The sequence below is a fragment of the Rhipicephalus microplus genome, chromosome 10 (genome assembly GCF_043290135.1).
Source record: "Rhipicephalus microplus isolate Deutch F79 chromosome 10, USDA_Rmic, whole genome shotgun sequence".
Classification (NCBI taxonomy): domain Eukaryota; kingdom Metazoa; phylum Arthropoda; class Arachnida; order Ixodida; family Ixodidae; genus Rhipicephalus; species Rhipicephalus microplus.
This window is the reverse complement of record NC_134709.1, coordinates 43,387,825-43,401,416: the sequence shown is the minus strand read 5'-3', so window position 1 is coordinate 43,401,416 and position 13,592 is coordinate 43,387,825. Positions and strand designations below refer to the sequence as shown.

The following is a 13,592-nucleotide window of genomic DNA, read 5'->3' as shown; positions in this document are numbered from 1 at the left end:
ATATTTCTTCTTCACAGGGGCTACTGCACGCCCCTTCCCGCTTTTTTTTTGCTGTTTAGTGGCAAAGTCACGTTTCACCTCCACTTCAGGAAAAAAAGAATGAGTTTGCATAGTTAATTGCAGACAACGTCAACAGCCTGCCATGCCCTCTGTTCCATTTGTCAGTTCTCTCTAAAAACTGCGCACACTCTTCTTTTGTGTTGCGTTGTTTTGTGTATATCTCGTTAATGCTAATTCCCGTTCTTTCTCATCTTTCACGGCCAGCTTGACTGACGCACAGTGAAAAAAATTATAGAACTTGACGTTATGTCGCCAACGCAGACAAGGAACACACACACACACACACACACACTCACTCACTCACTCACTCACTCACTCACACACACACACACACACACACACACACACACACACACACACACACACACACACACACACACACACACACACACACACACACACAGCGGCAGTGACACCAAAGGCAGAACAGAGGCAAACGGCAGCAAAAATGCCAAAGAGCGAAAGTCGACTACACGATTTGCATATAGGCCGGTAAATTCAAAAAGAAAAAAAATAGACGAGGAAAGCAGCGAAATACGCCATGACCGGAACTTTACGACGCTAATTTCTTATCCCGGAACGCAGACGCACACAAGGCGAGGTGGAGCGGTTCCTCGTTCAAACAAGCCCCAGGGGCTGCAGACCGCCTTCCGCGTAATCCCCTTCGCTCAGTTTTGCTATTTGTACGTTTTTGAAGCACAAAAGAAAAGGCCGTCGCGCAAAGTAGTAAATTGTTCCTGAACGGCCGCTGGCAGCTATAGAGGGCGCCTCCAGAAAGTCTAGGCGCGAAAAAACTTGTCATCTTCCAACGCCACCACGGCGAACGACGAGGACATTTAGGACCTCCGGATATATAAATTTTCGCCCAATTTACATAAGGCCGCAGGCTTTTCCCTCGCTGTATGTAGAATCGCGCTGGTCTCATAGAAAGGGGGAGAATGAACAGGAGGAAGGGGAGGGGAGGTTCTTTCAATATACGAGCCGGGCCCTCCAGTAGCCTCGCAGACCCGTGCTTTGGTACTTCTATAGAAAGTTCTCAAAAGATTCTGACCTCCGCCATTTCGCATGCTAAACCACAAACGTTAGGAGACAACCCACTCTTCTTTTTTTTTTCTCTCTCTCTTTTTGGGCAGCTTGACTTTGGCACGAACTTCTAGCGGCTCGGTTTCTCGCAGGAGTTTGAAAAAAATAAAAAAACATCTCGTTATCGCAGCCGTTAATGCGAAGAAAAACGTCGGTGCAAGACGGAAAAGCGAATGGAATAATGGTACGTACTAAAGAAGCGACACTATTTATGCGGGCTTCTACATAACGAGGAACGACGTGACAAGGATGGCCGAGAAATTAATTTTCGTTCGCATATACGCTGCAGCTTGCTTCAGTAACATTGCTCGGACGGACGGACGGACGGACGGACGGACCGGCCGACCGGCCGACCGACCGACCGACCGACCGACCGACAGACAGACAGACAGACAGACAGACAGACAGACAGACAGACAGACAGACAGACAGACAGACAGACAGACAGATAGATAGATAGATAGATAGATAGATAGATAGATAGATAGATAGATAGATAGATAGATAGATAGATAGATAGATAGATAGATAGATAGATAGATAGATAGATAGATAGATAGATAGACAGACAGACAGACAGACAGATAGATAGACAGACAGACAGACAGATAGACAGATAGATAGATAGATAGATAGATAGCTAGATAGATAGATAGATAGATAGATAGATAGATAGATAGATAGATAGATAGATAGATAGACAGACAGACAGACAGACAGACAGACAGACAGACAGACAGATAGATAGATAGATAGATAGATAGATAGATAGATAGATAGATAGATAGATAGATAGATAGATAGATAGACAGACAGACAGACAGACAGATAGATAGATAGATAGATAGATAGATAGATAGATAGATAGATAGATAGATAGATAGATAGATAGATAGATAGATATAAAGAATGATTGTATGAATGAAGGAAACAAATTGGACAAAATTGTGCTCGATATAACAACGAAATGAGTCTATAACAATGAATGCAATAGAACTGCCGCTGATGTATCCGCCACGATTCTTTTTCTTGGACTTGATCCCTTCACTGTTTACACGCCCTGAGAAATGAGCGCGCAGCAAATGAAAGATCCAGCCGCAGTGAAACCTACTCGGTTTTTAGCGAACGTCCCGCGAGAAACGTCTGAAACATATATAGTCGACGAACAGTGAAAAAAAAAGGGGGGGGGGGGGAATCGTTAAGAAGTAAAATATGTCTGGTATGTGCGTGTGTGCGCGTAGTAGAGGGGGACGGGTAGAGATCACAGAAAATGTGTGAGAGAGAGAGAGAAGCCCAAGTTCGTAAGTGACGAGAGACAGCGTTGACGTTAGCGACAAAGCCTTGTTTCAGCCGCCACAGTCATCCAGTAACGAGCGAAATTCATCAGCCGAGAAAAAAAAGAAAGAGAGAAAGTAAAGGTGTTAACGCAACCACCCCCGGAATATTGAGGCGCCTCATTCTCGCACTCTAAAGTATGAAGCGAGTGTGACTAGAGAAAGAAAAACGGTTTCTTAAACAAAGAGATCTAAGTGTCGCCTTATAATATCCACTTCTTTGCCTTAACTTTGTGAATACAACAAGCACGCATACTGTACCAAGACGGAGAGATGGTTTTGGAACTTGAAACAAGGAAACTGTGGGGTAAAAGTGAAAACCACATAGCTCACGACCAGGGAAAAAAAAAAAGAGAGTTAATGAATCTGGAAATGAAGAGAGATACGGCGCGTCCCATCAGGGAAAAAAAGTATGAAAAATTAATAAACGCCAGCGGAAACGACCAGCAAAGGGCCGAAGAAGTTGTCGCTCGTCGCGGCACTGTCGTCGTCGGCATGCAAATGAGCCAGGGAGGTCGTTAAGTCGAAAAATTTAAATTGCAAATTGTCGGGCAGGCCAGAGCTACTACGTGCGAGCCTCGCGTATATATCTAAATATTCTTTTTTTTATCGTCATTACTCGGGGTTTTTCCCTTCCAGCCAATTAGCATACAATAAACATAAGTCATTTCCGGACCACACTTTTCGCCGTCACTCGCGACAAAAGAACCCTCCCCCTTTCCCTTTTCGTCTTCTTACACACGCGGGCACAAGGTCTCGTTTCATTTCTGGAAACCTCCTCCCCTCCCTTATTAATTTTCTTTTTGCCTCGGCTCCCACGGCCCTATAAGCGTTTCCTCGGCTATCTTACAGACGCATTTTAGCGCTCAGGCTCTTTTTGCATCTTCCATTTCAGTAGTGACTAGCCCCCCCCCCCCCCCCGCCCCCAACAGGCCTAATCTAACTCCTGAAACCTTTGTTAGGAGCGCTACGGTCGTTATTGCATATAGCGTATATATGCTTGTAAGTTTGTGTATATCGGCCACCTCAGAGGAGGGAAGGAGTGCGGTACGCATACGCTGAATTCGGAATTACAGCTAACGACAGTGCCAGCGCGGATATGTAAGCACGGCACCATCCATTGTAATCACTGCAGCCGGTAGCCAAAATTGATGGCAAAACAAAAGACGAGGAAAATGCGTCTTCGGCTGGAACGAACAGGAACGCATTCTTATCGTTTTTTCTTTCTTTTCAGATAAGTAACACTGAGAGAAGGAACCATAGCGATAATGCGATGCGCAACACCAGACACAATGTAATGAGTACTAATAATGACTGTGAGAATGTCACACACCATATAGCGACGACTTCCACTCATAGAATCACGTGCCTTAAAGGGCACCATGAAACGAGATACGATGCGGAGCCGCGGTCAATTTCAGGAACGGGGAAGACGTCATGGCAGCAACGTTTCAAGTTCCACCTATTCCCTGGAAACCAGTTCTGCGGAATGCCGTAAGCTTGCGGAGGCGTTATTAAAGGGAAAAAAAGAATTGTCGAAGCAAGCATGTTTTGTGCTTCGTGTTCCTTGTGTGACACGTGTATTTGTGAAGTGCGAGCTGTATTTGCTTTGTGGTAAACGAGCGTGTCGTCGCCACCTCATACAGTACCATTTCTGAGGTTATTGAAAAAGAAAAGACATTTCCGCCCGCATCGCGTTAAAACACGTTAAAACAGAATCTGCAGCAATCAATCCTCACGGAAGCATAACTGGTAGATAAGCTACTGCAGTGCCACCAAGAAAAGCCGATTCACTATAGTCGTGTAGCGCCCTCGTTCGGGCGGCGCGCAAACCGGAAAGCGCGCGATGGCGACAGAAGAAAATAAAGAAGGCGCTAGGCCGTGGCACGTGAAGCCACGGCTCGCGTTCCTGGCTGGCATCGGTTATCGCTCAGGCGTGTCTTTCTTTCGCTCCTGTGGCATAAGCCTACAAGTGGTGACCTCGGACGAAGACAATGACTGACTCGAATGCACCCTCAACCGAACAAGCCTCACGTCCGCAGGACGTCTTGGCCGTGCAACTGTGTCTCCCATCTTTCTGGCCACAGGACCCGCAAGTTTGGTTTCATCAGGTCGAGGCGCAATTCTCATCTCGACCGCCTGGCGGAGCTCGCCGATCAGGTACATGAAGCGACCTCCCCATCTGTCAACGCTGTCTTACCACAAGCAGACACAGCGATTTCGCGCCTCAGGCCCGCATCGACGAACTCGCCGCCTCCATTGCCGCACTCCATGTACTTGGAATCCGAAACTATAGAACTGCTTTACGAAATGTTACATCGATCGCGGCTCAGCTTTGAACTCTACACGCCCGCAAATGCGCGAATATTTCGTGTACTGGCAGTAGCCAATGGCCCTCCAAGCAATATAGAATATTGCCGCAACTTCGTTTTGTTTTTGTTTTCTTTTGGGGGGGGGGGCGGTCCGCACTAGAAATGCAAGCAAATCAGGAGCACTTCATGTCACTTAATTCGCCGAAGCGAACTATCCATTAACACAAGCTATAACATAATGCGATCTGCGTAAGCGGCGCCAGCCACTTTTTGAAATGAAACCGCAATACAAGAACTCCAATCGTAGAAGTGTTGACCACTCGGCTAATTGGTTTGACAGTGGTACGAACTCAAATCAGCGCGTAAGACAAGCAAATATGGTGAACGGAGTGTGTTGTATGTTCGTACGTCATCGTCTTCGTCCGACACACTGGTATTGAAGCCCAGCATCCATTGTGGTAAAGTGGCTACGGTGCCCGGCTACTGATCTGAAAGTCGCGGGTACGAACCTATAGCTGCGGCGGTCGGATTTCGATGGAGACCAGACGCTGGGACATCCGTGCACTTAGATTTAGGCGCAGATCAAAGAACCGAAAAGATCTGCGAAATTTTTGGAGGCCTCCAGTATAGCCTGCCTCATACTCATATCGGTGGTTTTGTCCCGTGCTTAAGCTCCCTGCCTTTTCTCTTGGTTCCTCATTCATACAGGATTGCAAAACTCTACATAGTATTCAGTCGTTATCAGCGCGTTACAGAGAACCTGAAGCTCATTTGATGAAGTATAATCCGTAGATATGGCTCAATTTCTTCGCAGGCACAAAGTCACTCAAAAATGTGATTCGAGTGCGCTACTGTGGTGAAGGGTTCCAGAATCACTTTTTCAGCATGGTACAAAAACAATGCCAGTCGGTTGCAGAGGCCTTCGAAACACGTGAGCCGAGCATTATAGCGAAACACGCGGCCTGCAATTTACGATTAATTCTTATTTGCCTAGAAACCGTTCCCTCTTGTCTTGACAAATGATGCCAGTACACCGAAGTCACCGCACCACGCATATCCAATGTCCGCGGTCATTGGCAGATTTGAGGGTCGTGAGCTGCCTAGTTACCGTGGACGCCGCGGGATGCCGCCACGTGTCCGTGTGCGCGTTCGCGATCACACTGAAAGCCGCGCGTACGGAAAAAAAAATGAAAACAAAGAGCACAAGCTCACGACGCGCGCTGACGGAGAGACGTATTACTCTTGCCCTTTCGTCATCAGAATCATCACCCTAGCGGCGTAGCCTTCAGCACGATCGCTCACGTGAAAAGACAGAGTGAGCGCTTAAAGCGCACGGTAAATCCCTGCAAGTCTGCTCGAACTTGGCGGATTCAAGGAAAAGTTTTGCGACAGTCCATTCTTGGGGCAATAAGCTACTTTAATGAAGCCATACACGACAGTGGCGCAGCCAGGAGGTGGCGCGTCGTGCCCCCCCCCCCCCCCCCCCCCGCCTATAGTTTCCCCCATGGTGTACAGAGTGAAAAACGACCATTTCATAGAGGTGCTCCCCACGAAGCAAAAGAGGTGCAGCCCCTCCCCCTTTTTTTTCGGAAAAACAGTTCTGCCTCACGCCCCTGTAAGACGAATACACTGAAAACTGTTGCAGGGCTGTTTTAACCACTGAAAAGTAGTGCACCTCTACCTTTCCAATCATCATCGTCATCATCATCATCATCATAATTGTCATCATCATCATCGTCGTCGTCATCGTCGTCGTTTTCTTTTTAGGCCTCTGTCGTTCTATGACATTTTTTTTACCACAGCGGAGCAGTATCTTAGAGTTCTCATATTCAATCGTCACTAGAAATGTGAGTTGTCCTTGCAAACACCAGCCGACGAAGGCATGGCTTACCAGTTCGTCAAGCGCTGTCGAATATAGGCTGACATCTGCAGCTCGCCTGCTTCAAAATTTGCACCCAGAGACTCCGTTGCCTCGTTATTCATTTTTCACTCCCATTCATCTATACGTTTCGCTTTTCAACGGCTCAAAAAAAATCGAAGCGACGCAAACACGCAACCGCGGGCACGCATGCTGCGACGCCGCCATCATCAAAGTTGTCAACGGCGCTGTCGTTACACCACGGGCTGCGAGGATTCATTCATTTCGGTGGGTCGTTCGCCGCCGCGAACAGACCGCACCGTGTGGCGTGGTTTCGTGCGTGCGGCGCGCGCTATCATCACTCGCCCGTTCTTGCGCCGTTGCGACCGGCAAAGCCGTTGAGGGCGGCTACGATTACAGAAGTATATACGATTTTTCATAAATACGAAAGCGGAATATACAACGCACGCACTCGAGAACCGGCGGCAAACGCGCCGCACTGTATAGAGATATAGACATGGCAGAGGACGATACCGGCTGGAGCAATAGTAGGCGCCGGCGTGGTATACGACCCCGAGTCACGCCATCTCACGGCCGACTTGTTAAAAAAAAGTAAACAATAGAGGGAGTAGAATGAACGAAACGAAATTGGGAAGGCCGTCGCGTTATTTCCTCAAAACACGTCGGACGGTGTACACCTCACAGTAGCACTCAAGCGAGAACCGATAAAACGGCCGGAAAACAGAAATAGACTAATGATAAAAAAAAAACGGATTGAAACGAGGTAAAGTTACGCCGGTGCTTTCGAAGTGAAGCAGAATAATAACGCGGGGAAGAGAGCTGTCGGAGTTGCCAAGCCGTGTCCATGCGGGGATAGAATCATTAACTGTCCGACGCCACGTGTTAGGCGCACGCACGAACGCACCACAGGGGGAGGGAGTGGTCTCAAAGTTAACGCGAGCTCACGCGAGACCCGAGAGCGTCAGGGGAGAGCGGAGTCATTGAGGAGCGGCCCGAGGGAGGGAAGCTGTACAGGAACAAACGCAGTTCGCTATTTTACGTACACCGCCCCGGTATGCTTACGCGTACATATGGCGCGCGCACATCGCACGACGTAAGCTAAAATTTGCACCCATTAATTAAAACGGGGGGAGGGAAGGGGAGACAGGAGGCGAGAACTTTGAGCGCGCGTGCAACTTAATTACGAAAACGTCGATGCGAAACGGGTGACACAAGCACGGACCACCGTCGCCAAACGAAGGGGGTAACATGGGGCGGGCAGGGAAAGGCTTATAATACTGCAACGTCAGAAATAGAGAGCGCCGCGGCCGATGCGCACACGCGTTCATAAACGTAACGCTGCCACCATAACCCTCTCTCCCCCCTTGCTACTCTGTTTTTCAGAGTCGTGTATATACGCTCGGGCTATATACCTGTGATGCACTCTTCTAAAGAGTCGAGGAGGAAAGCTGGGACGGTGAGGGTGAGAGTAGGACCTGTAAATTGACTGCGGTTAGAGAGAGAAAGACGCACAGACGTACGAGCCAGCGCCTGCTTCGTTCGGGTCCCGCGAAAAAGTTATTTCAACGCCGCTCGATTCGCGGAGAGGACCTCTACGTCTAGCCCGGCCGGCCGCCACCGGGGACCGCTGCGGCGAATTTGAATAAAACGTCGATCAAGACCGGTTAAATGTGCAGGAAGGAGAATGAGTGCGACTGCAAAGTTGTTCCCCGCCGTATTGCTACAACGCGGACGAATGGTTTTTCGCGAGCGGGAAGGCGAGCGCGGCTCCCCGTATTAAATGAGCACTAGCAATTAAGAGACTTCTAATAGGAGCCACGGCCGTGTGCACGCGCTGGAAGACTCTCTTGTACCGAAGGGGAAAACGCTTGGGACAAGTGAAATTCCGTTGTAATCATTTCACCGGACCACTGTCGCGTACAAGTCAAGTTCGCTCGCCCCCCACTCCTCCTCCACCCTTCCAGTACCATCATTGGACGAAAGAGAGTGGGAGAGTGCAAGCGTAAATTGGAATGCGAAACTAAAACGCGGAAGCGCTTGATTTTGTCAGAGTTCGGAAGGCGGAAGTGCAGGCCATTTTTGTGCAAGTGTGAGCACCGACACGCGCCTGGCGCTCGTCCTTTACCCGAGTAAAGGACGAGCGAATGAAAGTGCGCCGACCGGAAGATAGAGTAGTAAGACGGTGCTGGGATAATTATAACATAGAGGAAGAAAAAACAAAGGAGGCAGCATTACGTCACACGAGGTAAAAGCCGACCGTGTCGGCCCAACACGTCATCAAAACGTCAGAGCGTGCCGTATGTCTTAGAACTCGCGGCGGCGAACTGCCGTTTTTGAATCGCCTGCACGAGCCGGTCGGTCTGCGTCGAAAAAGCGCCTTCCGATTAGGTACCGAGCGCCACATAGAGTTTCTCAAGATGAACTAGAGGCGCTGCGATCGTTCAGTGACCATGGGAATGATGGGTAGTACACACATTTGCCTAGTCTTCGTACTTGCGGGCGGCGAATCGTACTTGCGGCTTCGTTTATTGCTGTGTTTAGGTTTTGTTTTGAAACAAAGATTGAACCCTTTTGAACTTCGTTAGCCGATTTGGAAAGTAAGTCTAAAAAACATAAAATGGTGAAGCGCAACCGCTGAACATTCGCTAATACTTGTTTCGTAAGAAAACAGCTCCAAGCCACACGAACACACACGGAGCCAGAAGCAGGCCAGAAGTACGAAGTTTAGACAAATGTGTCTACTACCCATCATTCCCATGCTCGCTGAAGCACCGTGTGTTGCAGCTCTCATAGACACTGGCGCCAGAGTTCCCTCTAGTAAGTACTGTAGGAAACTCTATGGAGCGCCATACCCCGAACTCTCGGCAATTCTCGTTGCCTACGTGATCGTGACGCAAAAGGTCACGTGTTGTGCCGACACTCCTGGCTTCAAATCGGGTTGCCTTACCAAAGCTGGCTGCGTGGCGTCATGGTCTCTCCTTTCTTTTTTTTTTCTTTCTCCATGGAGTAGAAAGATTAAGTTAGGGCGAGATAGAGTATGACGACATGAGGCGAGATGGAGCAGGCAGTTGGAATTGGATGAGATGGAGCGGTAGCGTAGCAGCTGGTCGCAGCACGAACTCGACACATGGACAGAAAAAGGCACAGAGAAGACACACAGCGCAGCTCCGTGCCTTCATCTGTCTATGTGTCCTGTGATTCTAGCAATCAGTTGTTTCCAATGACCTACCAGCAAGCCCGTGTCGCGACTTCCGTTCATAAGAAAAAAAAAGTTTTTCAAGGGAAGTGGTAGAAAAGGGGGTAAACGCAGGAGCACGTTGTTTGGGGCCCCAAGTACAGGGCCCCATCGACTTGCGCAGCTATAGCGTAACGTGACTCAGAAGCGATAATTGCACTTCTGGGTCCGAGCTGGAAAGTTGTTCCTGCCACTGCTCAAAACTGATTACAATGTTTTTGCCCCCCCCCCCCCCAAAAAAAAATGATTTCAAGTTCTCGGGGCTTTCGGCCACTGCATCCGAGAGATGCAGTGTAAAGTTGGCAGTGTGACGCTGCGACGAAGTGGATTATGCTAAGCCTAGCAGGCCCTAATCCACACAAAGCTCTCGAGCACACGGCTTGTGGGTCAGAGACGGCACGCCTCGAAGGCGGCCCACACGTGACGGTCAATGTCGCATAATGATTTTTAGTTGCTCAAGTATGCTCACAAGCAACACAGACGTGCCTGGTCTCAAGCATCTTTAGTGTAAAGAAAAACATAAATACACTATGTACAGAGCATAAATTATGCGTGACAAAATGAGTGTTCAGGGATGCATTCACATTTTCACAATTGTACGCTCCGAAAAACAAACACTTTTGCTTAGGGCGAACAGCGGACGGCTGATCTACATAGCAGCAAGCGCACATAATTGACAATTGACCCAACATAGAATAGTGTAAATGGGTAGGTGCACATACTCTTTCATCGTGTACATCAATTCGATGGTATACATTCATCAGGTGTGTTTAGAAAAAAGTGTTTAACGACTTTGATTCATTGGAACTTTACTATGGGAATGCATAGCACCGTCCCAGTACGTGATATAAACTGAGCGTGCGAACTGTGTGCAACAACGCAACGGGACAAAATCTGCTCATGTCAGGATCGGCGTCCACATTTCAGTCGTTAAGCGCTACATATCAGTACCGGTATCTTTCTCAAAGCCTGGCGTCAAATTATTTCCACAAATGGCCGAATATAGGAGGTGTAGGAAATGCATTGCTCCAAATGATAACGTTAGCTGACATTTTGTTCAAATTCACCCCCCCACCCCCATCCTCGTCGTCCAACTTTTCTTCACTGTCCCGGCCCTCGCGAGCGACAATAGGGAGTTTTGGAATAGTGTACGCTATGTTAGCGGGCGTTACAGGCGTAGCATTTGCGTATAGCCGCCATATAGGTTTTAGAACAACGTTTGTTCCCCGCAAACACTGACGCATGCTAATCAGTCACCGAAAGGAGCTTCGCGGGCCGAGCCCCACGCCATATATATATATATATATATATATATATATATATATATATATATATATATATATATATATATTGTGCGTATACAAACCGCGTGATAACAGCGGTTGGCGTTAAGACACATTCGCAGTGGCAGTGGCCGCTAAGGATAGCGTTTGCGTGCGCTGTTCGAAAACTCCGTAATTCCGAGACTGCGGCCGGCCAGCTGAGGGGCAGAGAGTCTGAGACCCCCTGCCCTAGCGGAAAAGTGTCAAAATGGTACATGATCTTGGAGGCCTGGATTCTGCCAATACGAGTTCTGCGGTCGCCCCTAGAGATACCGTCGAGGGCAGAACAATGAAATAGATATAGTGATGCTGCGGACTCAAGCCATTTCCTTTGCTCAGCGAAATCTGTCGAACGAAAGGGGCGGTTACCGGGTCTAGTAACACTCTCACTGTATTGCCTTAAAGGGCCAGTCAACAGGCTTCAACTTTTCTTTTTTTTTATGCACCCCCCCAAACAAGGTCGCGCATCCTTCCTACACCAGATTAACCTTTTTCCAGGCGCAGTGACGTCAACTCGGTGATCGGTGACTGACTTTATCACGGTTTGTTGAGACGCGGTTTAAACCGATCGTCAACGAGCTTCGTGCTGCGTCACGTCATGTGTTTTATGCGTCACGTCGTAATTGTGTGTTAAACCAATATTTTGTGGAGAACACACACACATACACAAATATATATATATATATATATATATATATATATATATATATATATATATATATATATATATATATATATATATATATATATATATATATATATATATATATTCGAAGGTAACAGGTGTTTGGTTCCTGCCGACGGCCTAATGCCAAGGAAAGTATAAAGGAATTTATAAGACCGAATTTTAATGCAAATGTGAAGAAAGAAAAGTGAAGAATATATCTTGCCATGGCGTTTTCAACGTCGTGGACGCCTCCGACTTTGTTAAACATCGTGCACATCTGGTCACTTTGGGGCATCGTTACTGCGGACATACTTCTCTCAGTAAAAGACGAAGACACAGCGATCCCGTTGACGTCCCTGCGTATTCCATGCCGGGGACGTCCACCTTATCTTGCCATGGCGTCTTAAACGTCGCGAACGCCTTTGACGTTGTCAAACACCGTGTAGCTCTGGTCACTTTGGGGCATCGTTACGGCGGACGTACTTCTCTCAGTAATAGACAAAGCGATCCTGTTAACGTCCCTGCGTGTTCCACGCCAGGGACGTCCACCTCATCTTGCCATGGCGTCTTGAACGTCGTGAACGCCTTCGACGTTGTCAAACACCGCGTAGCTCTGGTCACTTTGGGGGCATCGTTACGGCGGACGTACTTCTCTCAGTAAAAGACAAAGCGATGGCGTTGACGTCCCTGCGTGTTCCACGCCAGGGACGTCCACTTCATCTTGCAATAGCGCCTTCAACGTCGTGGACGCCTTCAACGTTGTTGTCCCTGCGGAGACTAGTCCCGAGACCGTCGTCGACGCGACGGCCGCAATAGTTGGCCTCTCAGAAATACACTGCATAAACACATGGGAGACATAAACTTCTAAGTAACTGTCAAGAGCATGGCTTCCATGACTCTCATCGTCGACGCTGGCTGCCTGACCATCGGTGGCGAGCGTATACTCCTGTCAGCCCGCAGGTAACTAACGTCGATTGCCTGTTCTTACCAGCCTTCGTCTCCAACGAGGTACTCGTCCAGGCTTTGTCCCCATACGGCAAGGCATTGAGTGTGACTGATGGCTTCATGAGCGCAAGACGCGGAGTTCTCACAGGCACAGGCTTTGTCCGGATGGAAATGAGTCCCACAAATCCCGTCCCCAACTATCTTCGCGTTTCTGGCCATCGAGTCACCTTCGACTACCGCAGTGTACAACATGTTTGTCGGCGGTGTGGCTCTAGTGGTCATTATCGAGCACAGTGCACAGCACCATTCTGCTGTCGCTGTGGTGTGCACGGACACGAAAGCAAAGGTTGTGACCGCCCCTACCAACGTTGTGCACTCTAAGCCAAAACGGAGCAACAGGGGTATAGGGGTTGCTCCTTTCAGGGAGCAATTGCATTGCCACTCCCATTACTCTCCTAAAAGGAGTAACTGCAGAGGGAGGAACCGTTGCTCTCCTCTCAGTTCCTCCTTCGGGGGATGAACAGTTACTCCCTCCAGTTCCTCCCTGCAGACCAACAGTTACTCCCACCAGTTGCTCCCTGCCGACCAACCATTACTCCCACCAGTTGCTCTTCTAAGAGCAACAGTTATTCTTTACCGTTCCTCCCACGTGTTCGCAGTTACTCTCTGAAAACCAACTGCACATGCTTCCAGTTACTCCTTGGGGAAATGAGTATTTATCTCGAGTATGCTTGTCACACGCTTAACACATGGCG

At 48.5% G+C, this 13,592-nt stretch overlaps 1 protein-coding gene across 2 annotated transcripts in view; it reads right to left on the bottom strand.

The window, feature by feature from the left end:
- LOC119180887 (uncharacterized) overlaps nt 1-13,592 on the bottom strand; it is a 459,598-nt gene that overhangs the window by 264,679 nt on the left and 181,327 nt on the right. The gene's annotated exons all lie outside the window — the stretch shown is intronic.